The sequence below is a fragment of the Mastigoproctus giganteus genome, chromosome 11, assembly GCF_048544385.1.
Source record: "Mastigoproctus giganteus isolate SK-2022 chromosome 11, ASM4854438v1, whole genome shotgun sequence".
In the NCBI taxonomy this organism is placed as follows: domain Eukaryota; kingdom Metazoa; phylum Arthropoda; class Arachnida; order Uropygi; family Thelyphonidae; genus Mastigoproctus; species Mastigoproctus giganteus.
This window is the reverse complement of record NC_143585.1, coordinates 79,012,744-79,023,197: the sequence shown is the minus strand read 5'-3', so window position 1 is coordinate 79,023,197 and position 10,454 is coordinate 79,012,744.

The window sequence follows — 10,454 nt, the reverse complement described above, 5'->3', positions numbered from 1 at the left end:
GCTTACATATAAATGGATGTCAAATGTGTTGAGACGCTTGGCAAAGAAGAACAGTGCATAGGATGCATTTAAATAATCCGTAATACAGAAGCCTATAGAAGATATAAGCTAGTCTGTAATCAAGTGACGAAGATGGTTAGGCAAGCTAAGACACATTATGAGGAGTCTTTGGGGAAGAATGCCAAGAAAAGTAGCAAACACTTCTTTAATTATTATCTTAGAAGGAGGGGTTGATTCACATGGGTCCACTTGATGTCGATGGTTCAACTGTTATTCATACATGAGGAATTCTTTAGGAAGGGGGATTCCAGAAGTTAATAAAACTCTAACAGGGAACTGAATCATTTTGTAATAACTGAAAGGAAACTGGAAGAGAGATTATTGAAGTTAAACATGAAAACGGCACCTGGGATGGATGGGATCTATCCAATACAACACAATCATATTAAGGGAGGCAGCAAAGGGGGTAAGCAAACCCTTAGCCATAATTACGAGAGCACTTTCGGATTAATGGGAGGTCCCTAAGGACTAGAGACGTGCTGATCTAGTCTCAATTCATAAAGGGGACCTGTTAACTTAACGTCTGTTCCAGGAAAAATAATGGAATCGCTGGTTAAAGAAGTAATGGAGAACCATCTAGACAGGAGTGCTGTTATACTTCAGTCGCCGCATGGGTTTCTTTAAGGGGGAGTTCGTGTCTGACCAATTTAATTGGATACTATGATGCAGTAACAAAGGAACTAGATGCAAAAAATAATTTTGATATATACTTGGATTTCAGGAAAGTTTTTTATACTGTAGATTGCTGTACAAATTGGAGCAGTGTGGCATTAAAGTAAAGTTACTGCTGTAAATAAAGGGATGGATGAGTGGAAAAAGACAGAGACTTGATATCAATGGACACTGCTATTCATGGACTTAATATTATCAGTCGGTGCTGGGCCCATTGTTGTTTTCTATATTTATTAATGATATTGATGAAGGTATAGCAGGCTTAATGTCTTAAATTTGCAGATGATACGAAGGTTGCTAGGGTGGTTAACGACAATAATGACGATATGCTAATGTAAGATCTAGAAAATTTATGCTGAAAAATGACAATTGGGGTTTAACATTGACAAATGCAAAGTATTGCATATGGGTTGCATTAATCCCAGATTAACGTACCGCAATACTGTGTGGTACTACACTCAGGGTAGTAAAAAATGGAAAAGACTAGGGGGTAATTGTGCAGTCAGGTATGAAATTCTCTGAGTAGTAAGACAGGCTGCCAGGACAGCACATGGGGTTTTGTCAATGATATACAGGAATTTTGCTAGCAGGGATGAGGAGGTGACTGTCCCATTGTATAAGGCAGTGGTCAGGGGACCCCGTCTTGAGTACTGTGTACATGGCTGGAGGCTTCATTTTAGGAAGGATGTAGAACTTCTGGAGCGGGTAGAGAGAGAGAGAAGGGCAACAAGATTTGAGGGAAACAAAGGGGTCGCTCTTACCAAGAAAGGCTTCAGATTGCAAATTGCTGCGTCTCGAGACTAGGCACCTGCAAGGCGATCTGAATGAGGTGTTTAAGGCTTTGAATGGATTGAGCACCCTCAATGCTGATAGAATTCTTCCTCTTCTCAGACTTTGCCAACGAGAGGTGGTACGTAAATTCAAATTGAGGAAGGATAGTTGCAGAATGAATGTGCGGCAGTTTACCTTCAGCCAATGGAAGTTTATCTTCAGCCATATTGTTGTCGATGAGAGTTATGTGTGGGCTGTAATACTGGATCGTCTTGTCTGTTATTATTAATGGTCGGTCCAAGTACCGTATATTTTGAGTACTTGGACCGATAGGGGTTTCTAGTACGGCCTGGGTTTCCTATTTGTAATATGTTACACTTTCTTTGATCAACTGGTATTTTTGGGCTAACTTCTAATCCTGGCGACCTGGTCGTCGTGTTTAACAGCTTTGGCTACAGGGTGTAGTTACATTATATCAAAGTTTGGAAATTTATTATTTGAAAAAAAAAATTGCAACGTCATAAAACATATAACATAAGATTAAATTAAGTCAGCATTATAATATGTTTCTTCTGATCTGAAAGGAAGTTGTTTGATTGTTTTGTTCTTGCTCCACAGCTCTTATTTGAACTTTCCGGTAACCATTGCCAAAGGTTTCCTTCCTATATGTTTTGTCGTACATAGTTGCTCTTTCTCTGAGTCGATGCTCAGATTATTAAAAAACTGAACAGTATTTGATGGCAAAAATCTCCACAGACTGTCCGGTGGTGAAGAAACAATATTCGTGCTGCACTTGAGTTTTGGTGCTTACCATGTATTCTTCGCTACATCACCCGAGTTCGAGCTATCAAACTTTCTACTTTAGCTTCATTCCGTCTGTCTGTTAATATCTGATAATGAGTTAAAATATTTCTTGTCATAATAATTTGCACCCTTAATTCGATTTTTCTTATTTTTGTTGGTGATTTACTCAGTTTTCTTTTCATTTAGTTTCAAACCAATGCAGTCTGGGTGGTCTTTTGCACTTTACGCACACAACAACATCGTGGAAATTGAGCATTAGATTTGTCAATTCTCAAAATTATCTAAAATCAAGGATCAGGGAATAAACATATTGCTGACAAGGTAGCTCTTTCCGTTTTTGTCATTTGCAAAACAACATGGCATTATCAAAAACAAAAACATTTCGTAATATTTCCATAATGTCACATATCGATGGTTGTCTCAAAAGAACATGGTGATAATACTGAACCATGGTATTGATAAAACGAAAATACCCTTGCGCTCACTTACGGCGTGTCATCAAAAACTTTCTACGATTGCTAATACAGTAATAATGATTTTATGTGGCTACCAGCAAACAGCCTCATCATAGTGTTCCCTGGAGAGGAAAACTGGTAGAACGAGTACAGCCAACAAGGTCATTAGAAGAGTACCGCTTTGTACAGGTAAAAAAGATGCTCAATTTCGAGGTGGTTGTGAATAATTCGCGCAAACTCATCTTCTCTGCAGTGGACTGGTACAGCTGGACATCTTTATTTTGAGCATGGAGGCCGAAGTTATGAATTTCAAACAATCGGAAAGTAATCGGAGATGAGTGGTCCAAGTGAAAAGTTTACATATACAGGAGTCCTCTTCTCAGGAGAAGACACTCACGTGATCAACGTTGCTCTGGCAGCGGACCAGTTCATTATACTAGCGGTAGGTTTTTGAAGATGTGTCAGTTTCTCACAGACGAGAGTTCAAAAGTTTTTTTTTTTTTTTCTCTTTTTCTTTCGTTTTATACCGATGTTACTTTATTCTCATTTTTATCAGGATTATTTATCCAAAATTTACCATTTTAACGCAGATGTCCATGGAAAATTAACACATATCAAAATTTAACTACCTACTAGTGTAATGAACCGGTCCGTTACCAGAGCAACGGCAATTACGTCGAGTGTCGTATCCTGACAGACGGATTATATATAATCTGTTCGAAAATTAAGGATTCGGTAGACAAGTTTCAAAATTATAAAGATAGAAATAAGGATACAATGAAGAAAAAGACACAAGCGAAGGATATGAATACGTATATACACTACCCTACCATTAATATCTGAATACCTACAAATAACTTTTATTTACAGGAAAACTAATAAGTGAGCTGAAATCTTTAACCTTTATGATAGCCTCTAGTCTCCGTGGAAAGCTTTCCAATATTTTTGTGAATATTCCCCGATATTTTTTGCCACTCGGTCTTCAAAGCGGCGACCAGTTCACACGTTTCTCTTCACACGCACCCAAAGATCTAATTCATCGCAGAGGTTCTCTGGAGGATTGAGGTCTGGGTTTTGGGTTTGTTGTTGGTTTAGCGATTTATTAGCCGCATCGGCAACTATGGCCATAGTGCGCCAGGGTTTTGGGCTAACCATTTCAACTTTTCGACGATCGTGTCCTCATTCCAATTTGTGACAACGCGAGCAGGATGACATGGTGCGTTGTTCTGCTGATATTAATATGGGTCTTCCTCGACGTGCTGCCACAAAGTTGGTAACGCGTTATTGTCTAAAACGTAGACCTCAGCATTCAAAGTTTTTGTTCAAAAATCGAATGCCAAACTTCATTGTCGCGACGAGAGAGTAAGACAGGTAACTTTCTCTGGGCATCCGCCACACCCAGGCATGCCTGCCAGACTGGTAAACCATGTCCCGTGACTCGTTACTCCGAAACATAGCTTTCCATTGGTCAACCGCCTGGTCGAAGAATGGAAGTCCTTACACTAAGCTAAACGGCTTCGGGCATTAGTCATGGTGATTAGTGACTTGTGGACGACTGCACGACTGAGATAACTCATATCGTGCATCGCCCTGCGCACTTTACTGCTGACATATGTCCTGGTTGTCTCACTGAGGGCCTGTGTGTCTGCAACAACGTCGACCTGCGCTTCGAGTGGATGATTCTTTGCAGGGTTCTCCTGCCATTCCGTCAGCTTCGGAGGTTTTTACGGGTCATTTGGTGACGTTTTCAGCACCAGTCCGCTCCAATTTGCAGATCACATCACCAATAGTTGACTTAGGGATGTTCAGTGCCGTTGAAATGTCACGTGCATACCAACTGCTTATGTGGCATACTATTATCATTCTGCGCTGGAGGGCTGTTAATTACGTCGACCGCGGCATCTTACATTCACAATCGAACTACTGTCTTCTCGAAGGCCGGTGAGAATATTTATATAAGCACCACGTGTCATGGTGAGAATAATCAACCATGATACGCGGTGCTTGGGTAGGACGTGATCAACTATCAACGGAAGAGTGTCCAGATATTAATGATACTGCAGGGTAGAAAGAAAGTGTATGAAATGTATAATACATCTGTATTAAGGATAAAAATAATCGGTTATATTGGTTAAAAAGCAGCTCAAGTTACATATCTTGTCAGTAATCTAAGGAAATCGAAATAAAAAAAATTTGAGGCATAATTCTGTCATAAAAGGATGCCGAATGACGAATCCGCAACGAACAACGTAGATTGTTAAGAAATGTGAAAATGGAAAGAAAGGAGGGAAGGAAATTTCTCTGGATGAATTCATGCAACCCCCGTTCGAAATCGACTAACTCGGCGGTGTTGTGAAAGAAAAAATAAATAAATGAAGCTCCTGCTGTCAAGAGCTTCATTTATTTATTTTTGTCCTGCTGTCGAACCCAGGTGTTTTATAAGTAGTGGATGAATGATGATGATTGCAATTAGTATGCTAAGCGAAAGCAGTTGGGAACGAAAGAAAAAAAAAATGGAAAGTCATCAAAATACAGAAAGTTATCAAATACTTATACATGTGTTTAAGAAACGAAATTAATTTTCACAGAGCGTAATTTGAGACATCACCCTACCAATTTCAAAACTCACCAGCAACGAAACTGTCTGCGCAGAGTTTTGCAATCAGTTTGGTTCTTGGTGTTAATATTTTACTGCAATGTTCAAGAATGTTCTTTCAGAAGTCTGTAAAGCAGAAGTGATAAAGCGGTTTACTCTTTGCCAATCAGAATGATCAAAATTTAGATCATTCTGATTGGCAGGTTTTTGTAGCGGTAAGAAGTTTCATTGTGGTTAAAAAATAACAATTAACCAACCAACCTTTTGCGCTTGGAACTTCTGTACTTTTTTTAGTACAGAAGTAGAGAAGTTAAATAAAAGAGTACTGAAAGTACTCCTTTCTTATTTCGGAATATTCTTGCAAGTAGCTTACATTAACATCCTCTAAATTGAAAGGGTGCTGCATTTTATGACACAACTGTCAGAATGTCCCTTGTCAAAACGGCCGCTCAAACATCTGCCAACTGCAGATGTTTGAGCTGCTATCCTGTACGTTAATAGCACCCTGCACGCAAATGCTACAATTTTTATTCCACATTAATTTATACTCTAAAAAAAACCAAAAATGTTGCTGTTATAATTTCTTCAGTTAGCAAAATTTTACAACGGCTTAAACTAAACATTGCAAATTCTGATAGATTATATCGCGCCATCTAGTATCAGGTATACAAAACTAGATTTAAATTAGAAATGTATTTATTGTATTTATTTAGTTTAATGTAATTGTATTTTAATTGTAATTATTAAATGTAAATTCGAAATGTATACTACAGTGAGAGAAGATATACCATAAAATGTAATACGTATTTAATATATAGATATGCAATACGAACATATTTTTTGGAAAAGGAAAACAATTAATTCCCTTAACACTTTTTCCCTTAGTTTGTCTTTCCGAAAAAGAGAGTTTTTTAAGTAAAATTTGAAACATTGTCTTGTCAGGGAGAGTACTGTAGTGTGCTGTCCCCTTATTGTTCTATGTAATCGAATAAAACTCAATAAAGTAGACACTTTAGCACCTTTATCGTGTTTATTGCCTCAATATAAATGAGAATATGATGTTAGAATACTTAATTTTAAATTAATTTTAAACTAAAGATCGAAAGATGAACTGCAACAATTTTCCATCTTCAGTCACACCAAGGATGGAAGGAATAAAATATGTAATTATTTCTCAATCAACCAGTTGCAATTAGTGTAAATTGTATTCATTCATTTATATTAATGCTGAGTTTTTGCCTACGTAAAGTCTTGGAATATTTACATATCCACTCTGTACCTCTTCCACCAATTTATGGTTCCTAGTTAAAGCGTCATTAACACTTGAGAAGTTCGCTTTCACTCATTTTATTATCCCTACTCACATCCACCCTACTCAGTCCCCCTCTAAGCCCTCGTGGGTAGCGCAGTTGGGTAGAATCGACGTTCTCCACACACCTGGTGGAAAAGATCTGAGTTCGAGTCCCGTCGATGATGTCAGTAATTTTTATGGACCTTTTTCACAACGTGGCTGTGTTAATCGATCCTAGGCGAGGGAAGCATGGTTTTTCTCCTGTAAACTCGGGCTTTTCGTCCAGCAAACATAAATCGACCTCATAACACACGCAATTTACAAACAGCATACATGGAGCAAGATGGCCTTAGTCGCTGATGCTCCCAAAACTCTTCTACAACAACAGTCCCCTCTAAGTTATCTGGTTACCAAGTTCTCTAACCCATACTTTCGAAGTCTTACCCAGCATGGGCGACATTTTGGCAAACTCGCCATAAGTATGGTGGGATTTGTAAAAATTCCCTTTTTCTTTTTCTCTCGGCCAGTGATTTCTCATATTCAACCTTTTCCACACTAACCATTCCAAGGAGCGCTGTTGCAGACCAACTTATAGCTATTTTGATATTATAGAATTCTCTTTTCTCTGCTAAACTATAGTTACTTCCTTATTTATCCACCTCTGCATAACCCTTGCAATATTTCTTAAATAGTTCACTGAACAGGGTAACCACATGAAGCCTTTACAACTTGAAACAAATACAACCTCCATATGGGAGCGTATAATACAATATTTTGCATACTGTAAATCAAAAGTTTATCACAACAGTCTTTATTTTCTATTCGAGGTAATTGCAGGTAACTGAGCAGCCCCAAAAGACCCAGAAAATCAAAATGACGATACTCCAGGAGAAGGTACAATGAACCATAATACTACTTATACATAGGGGATAGGGGTCTACAGTGTCCGGGTCTGCAATTCTTCTTCAAGCGACCTGGTCGAGACCTTAATATTACATTTTTTAAATAATTAAATTCGTTTTAAATAATTAGCAAAAAAATTCTAAAAATTTAAAATAATGAAAATGTTTTTATTTCATTAGTTTTTAACTTATTCATTTATTATATACAGAATTGAGCTGTTGTTTTTTTATTTAGACACACCGACACATATACAAACACAAGGAGGAGAGATCACTTTAACTATTTTCCCCTTCGTTCCCTGGCAACGATCTCTCATTCCTTTTCCTTTGTACAGTAGTGCCATCTCTTAGGCAAATTCCACGCTAAACATCTTTCTTCTTTGAATTATTTATTGCATGCTTTTCTTTAAATAAAGGAAATGAATTTCTGTTTGAACTCTGGTACCATCATATAAGGTCAGAGGAATTCAAAAGATAAAGAGAATACGAGAACGTCACCGTATTTAGCAGTCTTACGGCTAGTCCAGTAATCCCAAACGCGTGTACTGTAAACCCCTTTTACCCTTCGGCTACAGCTTGTGTGTACGCTACTCATTACGATATACAAACTGTTTATTTCCTGAAATTGTGTTTTTTCTGCTTATAAATTGATTTATTGTTATTTTTATTTAAGTTCATGTTCTCATGTAGTGGTATATTTATTCCAGAAACGTTACCACCAATTCTAGGTCCCTCCAACTGATTTACAAACAGGTCTCCGTGTGCTGTTTAACGCTCTGTGTCTCAATGGGATCTTAGCCCATATGGCATGATTGGCGTCCTAAGTACATGTACACGAACGTGTACTCCTGCTCACTTGTGATCAGGCGAAGGACTTATTGCTTTACATTTACTTTCGTACTTAAAACATACAATAAATGATCAAGCATTCTAAAAATTGTGTATGCATGCGCACGCTTGTTTGTGTGTTCTGTAACAATGACAGTAATCGGTAGCGTACTCTTTCTTCTCCTTTCTTTCTACAAAACAAATTAATACTCCCATAAATCTGCAGTAAGCCTCAAAAAATAAAACTCATTTTGCTGTCCAAACCTCAGGCGAAATTCTACTTAAATAATTACTTTAACTGCATGCTTCCTCTGTATAGACGTCGTCTTCTAACATAAGCTTCCTCAAGGCCATCCCATCGTCTTTAAAATTGCACCTGCTTAATCCTACCTGGCTACCTTGACCAACCTCTTTGGGCCAAATCGAGTTACGGCCTTTGTACTGGAGCTGTAATTAGCCAATCTCAGGAAGAAATGCAGGGGTTCCCGGCGAGATACTCGATTCTTCCTTCTAACATATTCCAGGAATTTCCTTAAGATATTTATCTCTTTAAAAGCCCAAAATAAGCCCAAAACTAAATTAGAAATCCCTCCTTAAGAAATCTATATTTTGATTTCTTAATTTATATCCAGATTTGCAAATATCGAGGCCTTATGTCGATATTTGCCTTGTCCCAAAACTAAAACATCTCCAATTTACAGGGAGTTTGCCTAAATCCAAATATGTACTCGTATATACAATTTTCTATTTATACTTCCTGCCAACACTTTTTGTTTGTATATATTATTTACTTTATGTTAAGCGCAATGCAAGGTATCTCAGGTATTTCAACCTGAGATTTCGTTACACCTACAAAGTTGCCACAAACGTTACGTTTATCGCTTGATTTTGTAATCAAAATTTGAAACTGCGACAAATAATCCAGATTCTACAAAGAATTAACGCTTTACTTTTCTCAAAAGTTCCTTCTTCTTTATTATTATTTTATTTCTTCATCTCTTTTTCACGCTGCAGTAACGAAGAAGTTTTACTGATTAGCGCTTTTTCTACCCGTTGCTAGGTTACAGACGTCTCTTATCATTTAAACTGATAAGCAAAGACTCTGAGAGGTGCTCAGAAGAGAAAGCGCGTACTGATTTGCAAATCAGAAAAATCTGGGATTTCCACTTGCGAACATTAGACCATTGATTCATCCACTGATTAGAAGTGGTAACATGAAGACTACGTCAAATGCATTTCATCTTTACGTTTCTTGAGTGAACTTTTCATCCACTTAATCAACAACGATCAAAGTAAACTTCAGCATATTACAAAAGTCCATAAAACGAATTGGAGTGAATGAATGTGAGCAGCTATGATAAACCTAAACCTTTACACTTTGGATCATATCACCCTTTCTAATATTTCTGCAGCGTTCAGGAGATTCTCTTGTTTTCTCGTTATATTACTGATACACGTAACAATCGCTGAAAATGGAAAGAATTGATGAAAATGTAAGGAATCCATTACAGGTGAATGTTACTGTAGAAAAGTCTCTTTTTGAGGAATCTTCCAAGTATGATGACACTTTTTCATCCAACAGCAGGAGTCGTAAGCTGCTCTTAATAGACGTTCCTATAAACAAAGGTAAGTGGAATTCTGTTAGCCTAATCTTTTAATGAATAAACGTATAAATATTAAATAAAAGCATGAACTGCTAGCTGTAAGGTGTCCTCTGAAATCGTTGGTTCCTCTGTTAATAGATACCGTACCCATCATGCACTACGTGAAATTATTTATGTCACTAAACAGTTCATTATTAGTAAACATTGGATAAGAGATCAACAAGTGTATTCGGAACACAATGGAACAGAATCAACTCACCATCGTAATGCATCACGGGAACAGTAAAAGTTTAGCTGAAGAACAGACTTTATGCACTGCCCGTGGTTAAATATGGTACTGTTTGTCGGCTGCCATAAGCAGTTACAGTGAAGATGTAAACTGTTGTAACCTCCAGGGGAACGTATCAGAGTATAAAAAGAAACTTATATAAATAATACACTATAATATTATATCTGTATAATAATAATTTA